At 35.2% G+C, this 10629-nt stretch overlaps 1 long non-coding RNA gene across 1 annotated transcript; it reads right to left on the reverse strand.

Annotated features, from left to right (window-relative positions):
- Positions 1-788: 788 nt before the first annotated feature.
- On the reverse strand, positions 789-2611 carry LOC113293010. The gene is made up of 7 exons (XR_003332002.1): positions 2476-2611; positions 2132-2380; positions 1920-2028; positions 1752-1822; positions 1459-1680; positions 1217-1335; positions 789-1072 (listed from the first exon to the last, which is right to left on the reverse strand). It is a non-coding gene; the product is annotated as an uncharacterized LOC113293010 (long non-coding RNA).
- Positions 2612-10629: the final 8018 nt, after the last annotated feature.

Genomic DNA, 10629 nt, shown 5'->3' on the forward strand with positions numbered 1-10629 from the left:
ACTTATTTCTGGAAAAGTTTATGGATGCGCTTAGGCACAATTTTACAATTCATCACAACTTCACATCCGCAAACTGATGGACAGACTGAGGTTGTTAATAGATCAATTGGGAATTTGATTCGATCTAAGTGCCTGGATAATAGTAAGCAGTGGGATGTGTTATTGCCACATATGGAATTCGCTTTCAACACTTCTATGAATCGTTCTACTGGGAAAACTCCTTGAGATTGTGTACTCTAAAGTACCTAATCATACTCTTGATTTGGTAGCCTTACCCACCACACAGAGTACAAACACTGCAGCCGACTCTTTTGTAGACAAAGCAACTGAATTACATAATGAAGTAAAATCTAAACTGGAGAAGTCCAATTCTAAATATAAAGAGGATGCTGATAAACACAAGAGGTTTAAAACCTTCAAGGAAGGGGAGCTCGTGATGATACATCTAAGAAAAGAGAGATTTCCAGTGGGTACTTATAACAAAACCAAGATGAAGAAATATGGTCCTTTCAAGGTTTTAAAGAAGATCAATGATAATGCTTATGTTATTGATCTACCAAATGATTGGAATATCTCCAACACATTTAATGTTCAAGAGATTTTTACGTTTCATGGTGACAATGAACTTCTGGTTTGTTTGGACAACTCGAGGACGAGCTTTACTCTAGAAGGGGGGACTGATTCAGGGCATACTACAATTCCAGAAGATTCCGCTTAGAGGTTTGGCTTCCATGGTTTCCTAGTTTCAGTCTTTCTTATTTTTAGGATTCTTTTAGATTTCCTTTTAGTTTTCTGTTTCCTAGTTTAGTTATTCTTCAAGCCTATATAAAGGCTAGATTAAGTCTTATAAGAGCTATCTATTACTCAATCAAATTATTAAACACAAAACTTATCTTTCTCTTCTTGCTAGAATTCTCTTCTCTTCTTGCTTATAGCAATCTAGTATTGCTTTCTTTTACCTTGTTCCACATTACCAACATATCAATAAGGTAAGCAGCGACTGCTATTTGTTGTTTCGTTAGATCTATGTTTGAGAAGTCCTTTCTGTAATTTGCTCTTATGCCATGTAATCCTGCAATCAAATGGTCACAACTGCTAATTAGATATCTGTAAAATCGTCTTTTTTTTCAAATTTTCAGATAAAATACGGCTAGCTGTACGAGATACAACAACTTAGTAAGCAATGAGACGGTAAACACGAAGTTTAAGTGACTACCTTGGCTTCCACAAGATTACCAAACTATTTGAAAGCACTTTTAAGACCTCTGTAAGATGTTGACCATGAAAGTCCTCCAATGAAACAACCGTACTCCACTGGTTCTTACATGTATTGAACTGCAAATTTAGACAGCAAGATACATCACAAAAGGAAAGATGAACATTTAACAAGACTAAATTGTACATGAAGTTGATCCAAATATGATCAGATGGTGCAAAGTTATCACATGATAAACTCACATTGAGAAAACTATATAAACTGGACACTTTGATCTCTTCTTCTCATTCGGACCTGTAGCCTTCTCATTTGGAGCCTGTCAGCCTGAGATAAGTTTTTGAGCAGCAGCGATGTCTGGGAGTGCTGGGATTTCTCCTTTCTTGTACATATTGCTATGCAAGCATTTGCAAGTGTGAGCCTCTCTTTCAATCAATTAGATGTTTTCCACAACTAAAAAATTTGTCCTGTAATATACCATAAAATTACTCTCGTCGAAAAAAAAATTATGACTGGAAAATTACTGAATTACACTCACCAATAGAAGAATGAATGTCCTGCATCTCCATTAGACCACTCTTCATAGTACAAATGCAAACTATGTCTAACCTGCACAAACCATATAAATTGGGAATTTTACAAACTTCAATTGAGAAAAAAAAGAATCAAACTTCCTTAGTAAGATTCTGTAATTTAAGAAACAAACCTTGGATACATTCAAAGCAACTCAATTCCACCTGGAGATAGGTGTTTCAGGGATATTAAAGAAAGAAATTGTACTGTGATTCAATCTAGCAAAATCAATTACTTGCCACCTGCAAAACAAACAACCACCACCATAAATATCCAGAACAGACAGAAAACAACAACTTTTACAAAGAATGAAACGAAGGGGTTTGTTTAGAGTTCGGAAATTACCAGTATTCTTCATCAAGAACAGCAGAATCATCTAACGTAAGTCCTGTAACCTCTGTAAGCTTGCTGCGTCTTCAACACAGCTTTAGCTTCCACACCAGAACCATCAATTTCTATTGCTGATTTCAAATCAACTGCTTCAAGAATATTTTCACCTCCTTCTTCCTCTTCATTTCCAATACAACATCATCTTTCTTCTTCACAGTTCCACTCCCCCATCACTCCATCGACGATGTCTTATAACACCTTCAGCTGTTCCGACAAAGCCCCAAATAAGATCAATTAAGCCAGCACTCAACATGAATTAACCAACTCATACACAAATTCGACTAGAACCAAATTCAAACCTGTATTTAGAATCCCAAAATTAAACCCATCTTCGATGCTGTGAAATCACGAACTGCAGAGACCCCATAATCCAGATTGAACGCCGCCTGTAGTAGATAGGTTCGTTGTTCTTCTCTTGATGACTGCAGATGTTGGAGAAAATGAGTTTTAATTAAAAAGATTTTATGGTCTTGGTATGGTTTGATCTAATGACCTAAGGGTCTAAGGATACTCACTCATTTTTGGGTGAATGAAGTGGAACCTTTAGTCCCACATTGTGGAAAACTAAAGAGGAGCTCCACTATATAATCATACACTTATGTATGAATTGTAAAACGTGGGTGGAGCGGGTGGTCAGAAATACATATTTTGACCCATGCGATATACGCGTATACCATGCACCAAGTCCCTTTCCTACACGGATTTATTTTTGGGAGAATTTTTTCTTTAGGAATTTAATTCCAAAATTATTTTTTAAGAGATTTATTTGTGGGAAATTCCTTTTACGAGTTTTACTTGTTTTTGAAGAAAACAAAAAACCTAACTTGATTTGCAAGTATCTCATCCTATAAATATGACTCGAAATTCTGTTTTAAAAACACACAAGCAGCGACTATCTCTAGGTCTACTTTTCTTCTTCTTATATTTTGTGCGGCGTTTTGCTTCCATCCCTGTTGCTGAGTTCAAGAGTGGGTAACTCAGTCTTATCCTGGGCAAAAATACATATTTTGACCCATGCGATATACGCGTATACCATGCACCAAGTCCCTTTCCTACACGGATTTATTTTTGGGAGAATTTTTTCTTTAGGAATTTAATTCCAAAATTATTTTTTAAGAGTTTTATTTGTGGGAAATTTCTTTTACGAGTTTTACTTGTTTTTGAAGAAAACAAAAAACCTAACTTGATTTGCAAGTATCTCATCCTATAAATATGACTCGAAATTCTGTTTTAAAAACACACAAGCAGCGACTATCTCTAGGTCTATTTTTTTTCTTCTTCTTCTTATATTTTGTGCGGCGTTTTGCTTCCATCCCTGTGCTGAGTTCAAGAGTGGGTAACTTGCGTTGTGCTAACTCAAGTTATATCGGGCAGTCTTATCCTGGACACATCTTCGCACGTTGGGGTTTAGCATTACTTCAGAATATACATATTTTGACCCATGCGATATACGCGTATACCATGCACCAAGTCCCTTTCCTACACGAATTTATTTTTGGGAGAATTTTTTCTTTAGGAATTTAATTCCAAAATTATTTTTTAAGAGTTTTATTTGTGGGAAATTCCTTTTACGAGTTTTACTTGTTTTTGAAGAAAACAAAAAACCTAACTTGATTTGCAAGTATCTCATCCTATAAATATGACTCGAAATTCTGTTTTAAAAACACACAAGCAGCGACTATCTCTAGGTCTATTTTTCTTCTTCTTCTTCTTCTTATATTTTGTGCGGTGTTTTACTTCCATCCCCGCTGCTGAGTTCAAGAGTGGGTAACTTGCGTTGTGCTAACTCAAGTTATATCGGGCAGTCTTATCCTGGACACATCTTCGCACGTTGGGGTTTAGGATTACTTCAGAGTATACCATGCGATATACATATTTTGACCCATGCGATATGCGCGTATACCATGCACCAATTCCCTTTGCTACACGGATTTATTTGTGGGAGAATTTTTTCTTTAGGAATTTAATTCCAAAATTATTTTTTAAGAGTTTTATTTGTGGGAAATTCCTTTTACGAGTTTTACTTGTTTTTGAAGAAAACAAAAAACCTAACTTGATTTGCAAGTATCTCATCCTATAAATATGACTCGAAATTATGTTTTAAAAACACACAAGCAGCGACTATCTCTAGGTCTATTTTTCTTCTTCTTCTTCTTCTTATATTTTGTGCAGCGTTTTACTTCCATCCCTGTTGCTGAGTTCAAGAGTGGGTAACTTGCGTTGTGCTAACTCAAGTTATATCGGGAAGTCTTATCCTGGACACATCTTCGCACGTTGGGGTTTAGCATTACTTCAGAGTATACCATGCGATATACATATTTTGACCCATGCGATATGCGCGTATACCATGCACCAAGTCCCTTTGCTACACGGATTTATTTTTGGGAGAATTTTTTCTTTAGGAATTTAATTCCAAAATTATTTTTTAAGAGTTTTATTTGTGGGAAATTCCTTTTACGAGTTTTACTTGTTTTTGAAGAAAACAAAAAACCTAACTTGATTTGCAAGTATCTCATCCTATAAATATGACTCGAAATTCTGTTTTAAAAACACACAAGCAGCGACTATCTCTAGGTCTACTTTTCTTCTTCTTATATTTTGTGCGGCGTTTTGCTTCCATCCCTGTTGCTGAGTTCAAGAGTGGGTAACTTGCGTTGTGCTAACTCAAGTTATATTGGGCAGTCTTATCCTGGGCAAAAATACATATTTTGACCCATGCGATATACGCGTATACCATGCACCAAGTCCCTTTCCTACACGGATTTATTTTTGGGAGAATTTTTTCTTTAGGAATTTAATTCCAAAATTATTTTTTAAGAGTTTTATTTGTGGGAAATTCCTTTTACGAGTTTTACTTGTTTTTGAAGAAAACAAAAAACCTAACTTGATTTGCAAGTATCTCATCCTATAAATATGACTCGAAATTCTGTTTTAAAAACACACAAGCAGCGACTATCTCTAGGTCTACTTTTCTTCTTCTTATATTTTGTGCGGCGTTTTGCTTCCATCCCTGTTGCTGAGTTCAAGAGTGGGTAACTTGCGTTGTGCTAACTCAAGTTATATCGGGCAGTCTTATCCTGGGCAAAAAATACATATTTTGACCCATGCGATATACGCGTATACCATGCACCAAGTCCCTTTCCTACACGGATTTATTTTTGGGAGAATTTTTTCTTTAGGAATTTAATTCCAAAATTATTTTTTAAGAGTTTTATTTGTGGGAAATTCCTTTTACGAGTTTTACTTGTTTTTGAAGAAAACAAAAAACCTAACTTGATTTGCAAGTATCTCATCCTATAAATATGACTCGAAATTCTGTTTTAAAAACACACAAGCAGCGACTATCTCTAGGTCTACTTTTCTTCTTCTTATATTTTGTGCGGCGTTTTGCTTCCATCCCTGTTGCTGAGTTCAAGAGTGGGTAACTTGCGTTGTGCTAACTCAAGTTATATTGGGCAGTCTTATCCTGGGCAAAAATACATATTTTGACCCATGCGATATACGCGTATACAATGCACCAAGTCCCTTTCCTACACGGATTTATTTTTGGGAGAATTTTTTCTTTAGGAATTTAATTCCAAAATTATTTTTTAAGAGTTTTATTTGTGGGAAATTCCTTTTACGAGTTTTACTTGTTTTTGAAGAAAACAAAAAACCTAACTTGATTTGCAAGTATCTCATCCTATAAATATGACTCGAAATTCTGTTTTAAAAACATACAAGCAGCGACTATCTCTAGGTCTACTTTTCTTCTTCTTCTTATATTTTGTGCGGCGTTTTGCTTCCATCCCTGTTGCTGAGTTCAAGAGTGGGTAACTTGCGTTGTGCTAACTCAAGTTATATCGGGCAGTCTTATCCTGGGCAAAGATACATATTTTGACCCATGCGATATACGCGTATACCATGCCCCAAGTCCCTTTCCTACACGGATTTATTTTTGGGAGAATTTTTTCTTTAGGAATTTAATTCCAAAATTATTTTTTAAGAGTTTTATTTGTGGGAAATTCCTTTTACGAGTTTTACTTGTTTTTGAAGAAAAAAAAAACCTAACTTGATTTGCAAGTATCTCATCCTATAAATATGACTCGAAATTTTGTTTTAAAAACATACAAGCAGCGACTATCTCTAGGTCTACTTTTCTTCTTCTTCTTATATTTTGTGCGGCGTTTTGCTTCCATCCCTGTTGCTGAGTTCAAGAGTGGGTAACTTGCGTTGTGCTAACTCAAGTTATATCGGGCAGTCTTATCCTGGGAAAAAATAAATATTTTGACCCATGCGATATACGCGTATACCATGCCCCAAGTCCCTTTCCTACACGGATTTATTTTTGGGAGAATTTTTTCTTTAGGAATTTAATTCCAAAATTATTTTTTAAGAGTTTTATTTGTGGGAAATTCCTTTTACGAGTTTTACTTGTTTTTGAAGAAAACAAAAAACCTAACTTGATTTGCAAGTATCTCATCCTATAAATATGACTCGAAATTCTGTTTTAAAAACATAAAAGCAGCGACTATCTCTAGGTCTACTTTTCTTCTTCTTCTTCTTATATTTTGTGCGGCGTTTTGCTTCCATCCCTGTTGCTGAGTTCAAGAGTGGGTAACTTGCGTTGTGCTAACTCAAGTTATATCGGGCAGTCTTATCCTGGGCAAAAATACATATTTTGACCCATGCAATATACGCGTATACCATGCCCCAAGTCCCTTTCCTACACGGATTTATTTTTGGGAGAATTTTTTCTTTAGGAATTTAATTCCAAAATTATTTTTTAAGAGTTTTATTTGTGGGAAATTCCTTTTACGAGTTTTACTTGTTTTTGAAGAAAACAAAAAACCTAACTTGATTTGCAAGTATCTCATCCTATAAATATGACTCGAAATTCTGTTTTAAAAACATACAAGCAGCGACTATCTCTAGGTCTACTTTTCTTCTTCTTCTTATATTTTGTGCGGCGATTTGCTTCCATCCCAGTTGCTGAGTTCAAGAGTGGGTAACTTGCGTTGTGCTAACTCAAGTTATATCGGGCAGTCTTATCCTGGGCAAAAATACATATTTTGACCCATGCGATATACGCGTATACCATGCCCCAAGTCCCTTTCCTACACGGATTTATTTTTGGGAGAATTTTTTCTTTAGGAATTTAATTCCAAAATTATTTTTTAAGAGTTTTATTTGTGGGAAATTCCTTTTACGAGTTTTACTTGTTTTTGAAGAAAACAAAAAACCTAACTTGATTTGCAAGTATCTCATCCTATAAATATGACTCGAAATTCTGTTTTAAAAACATACAAGCAGCGACTATCTCTAGGTCTACTTTTCTTCTTCTTCTTATATTTTGTGCGGCGTTTTGCTTCCATCCCTGTTACTGAGTTCAAGAGTGGGTAACTTGCGTTGTGCTAACTCAAGTTATATCGGGCAGTCTTATCCTGGGCAAAAATACATATTTTGACCCATGCGATATACGCGTATACCATGCCCCAAGTCCCTTTCCTACACGGATTTATTTTTGGGAGAATTTTTTCTTTAGGAATTTAATTCCAAAATTATTTTTTAAGAGTTTTATTTGTGGGAAATTCCTTTTACGAGTTTTACTTGTTTTTGAAGAAAACAAAAAACCTAACTTGATTTGCAAGTATCTCATCCTATAAATATGACTCGAAATTCTGTTTTAAAAACATACAAGCAGCGACTATCTCTAGGTCTACTTTTCTTCTTCTTCTTATATTTTGTGTGGCGTTTTGCTTCCATCCCTGTTGCTGAGTTCAAGAGTGGGTAACTTGCGTTGTGCTAACTCAAGTTATATCGGGCAGTCTTATCCTGGGCAAAAATACATATTTTGAGCCATGCGATATACGCGTATACCATGCCCCAAGTCCCTTTCCTACACGGATTTATTTTTGGGAGAATTTTTTCTTTAGAAATTTAATTCCAAAATTATTTTTTAAGAGTTTTATTTGTGGGAAATTCCTTTTACGAGTTTTACTTGTTTTTGAAGAAAACAAAAAACCTAACTTGATTTGCAAGTATCTCATCCTATAAATATGACTCGAAATTCTGTTTTAAAAACACACAAGCAACGACTATCTCTAGGTCTACTTTTCTTCTTCTTATATTTTGTGCGGCGTTTTGCTTCCATCCCTGTTGCTGAGTTCAAGAGTGGGTAACTCAGTCTTATCCTGGGCAAAAATACATATTTTGACCCATGCGATATACGCGTATACCATGCACCAAGTCCCTTTCCTACACGGATTTATTTTTGGGAGAATTTTTTCTTTAGGAATTTAATTCCAAAATTATTTTTTAAGAGATTTATTTGTGGGAAATTCCTTTTACGAGTTTTACTTGTTTTTGAAGAAAACAAAAAACCTAACTTGATTTGAAAGTATCTCATCCTATAAATATGACTCGAAATTCTGTTTTAAAAACACACAAGCAGCGACTATCTCTAGGTCTACTTTTCTTCTTCTTATATTTTGTGCGGCGTTTTGCTTCCATCCCTGTTGCTGAGTTCAAGAGTGGGTAACTTGCGTTGTGCTAACTCAAGTTATATTGGGCAGTCTTATCCTGGGCAAAAATACATATTTTGACCCATGCGATATACGCGTATACAATGCACCAAGTCCCTTTCCTACACGGATTTATTTTTGGGAGAATTTTTTCTTTAGGAATTTAATTCCAAAATTATTTTTTAAGAGTTTTATTTGTGGGAAATTCCTTTTACGAGTTTTACTTGTTTTTGAAGAAAACAAAAAACCTAACTTGATTTGCAAGTATCTCATCCTATAAATATGACTCGAAATTCTGTTTTTAAAAACACACAAGCAGCGACTATCTCTAGGTCTACTTTTCTTCTTCTTATATTTTGTGCGGCGTTTTGCTTCCATCCCTGTTGCTGAGTTCAAGAGTGGGTAACTCAGTCTTATCCTGGGCAAAAATACATATTTTGACCCATGCGATATACGCGTATACCATGCACCAAGTCCCTTTCCTACACGGATTTATTTTTGGGAGAATTTTTTCTTTAGGAATTTAATTCCAAAATTATTTTTTAAGAGTTTTATTTGTGGGAAATTCCTTTTACGAGTTTTACTTGTTTTTGAAGAAAACAAAAAACCTAACTTGATTTGCAAGTATCTCATCCTATAAATATGACTCGAAATTCTGTTTTAAAAACACACAAGCAGCGACTATCTCTAGGTCTACTTTTCTTCTTCTTATATTTTGTGCGGCGTTTTGCTTCCATCCCTGTTGCTGAGTTCAAGAGTGGGTAACTTGCGTTGTGCTGACTCAAGTTATATCGGGCAGTCTTATCCTGGGAAAAAATACATATTTTGACCCATGCGATATACGCGTATACCATGCACCAAGTCCCTTTCCTACACGGATTTATTTTTGGGAGAATTTTTTCTTTAGGAATTTAATTCCAAAATTATTTTTTAAGAGTTTTATTTGTGGGAAATTCCTTTTACGAGTTTTACTTGTTTTTGAAGAAAACAAAAAACCTAACTTGATTTGCAAGTATCTCATCCTATAAATATGACTCGAAATTCTGTTTTAAAAACACACAAGCAGCGACTATCTCTAGGTCTACTTTTCTTCTTCTTATATTTTGTGCGGCGTTTTGCTTCCATCCCTGTTGCTGAGTTCAAGAGAGGGTAACTCAGTCTTATCCTGGGCAAAAATACATATTTTGACCCATGCGATATACGCGTATACCATGCACCAAGTCCCTTTCCTACACGGATTTATTTTTGGGAGAATTTTTTCTTTAGGAATTTAATTCCAAAATTATTTTTTAAGAGTTTTATTTGTGGGAAATTCCTTTTACGAGTTTTACTTGTTTTTGAAGAAAACAAAAAACCTAACTTGATTTGCAAGTATCTCATCCTATAAATATGACTCGAAATTCTGTTTTAAAAACACACAAGCAGCGACTATCTCTAGGTCTACTTTTCTTCTTCTTATATTTTGTGCGGCGTTTTGCTTCCATCCCTGTTGCTGAGTTCAAGAGTGGGTAACTTGCGTTGTGCTAACTCAAGTTATATTGGGCAGTCTTATCCTGGGCAAAAATACATATTTTGACCCATGCGATATACGCGTATACCATGCACCAAGTCCCTTTCCTACACGGATTTATTTTTGGGAGAATTTTTTCTTTAGGAATTTAATTCCAAAATTATTTTTTAAGAGTTTTATTTGTGGGAAATTCCTTTTACGAGTTTTACTTGTTTTTGAAGAAAACAAAAAACCTAACTTGATTTGCAAGTATCTCATCCTATAAATATGACTCGAAATTCTGTTTTAAAAACACACAAGCAGCGACTATCTCTAGGTCTACTTTTCTTCTTCTTATATTTTGTGCGGCGTTTTGCTTCCATCCCTGTTGCTGAGTTCAAGAGTGGGTAACTCAGTCTTATCCTAGGCAAAAATACATATTTTGACCCATGCGATATACG

Source organism: Papaver somniferum, chromosome 7 (genome assembly GCF_003573695.1).
Source record: "Papaver somniferum cultivar HN1 chromosome 7, ASM357369v1, whole genome shotgun sequence".
NCBI lineage: Eukaryota > Viridiplantae > Streptophyta > Magnoliopsida > Ranunculales > Papaveraceae > Papaver > Papaver somniferum.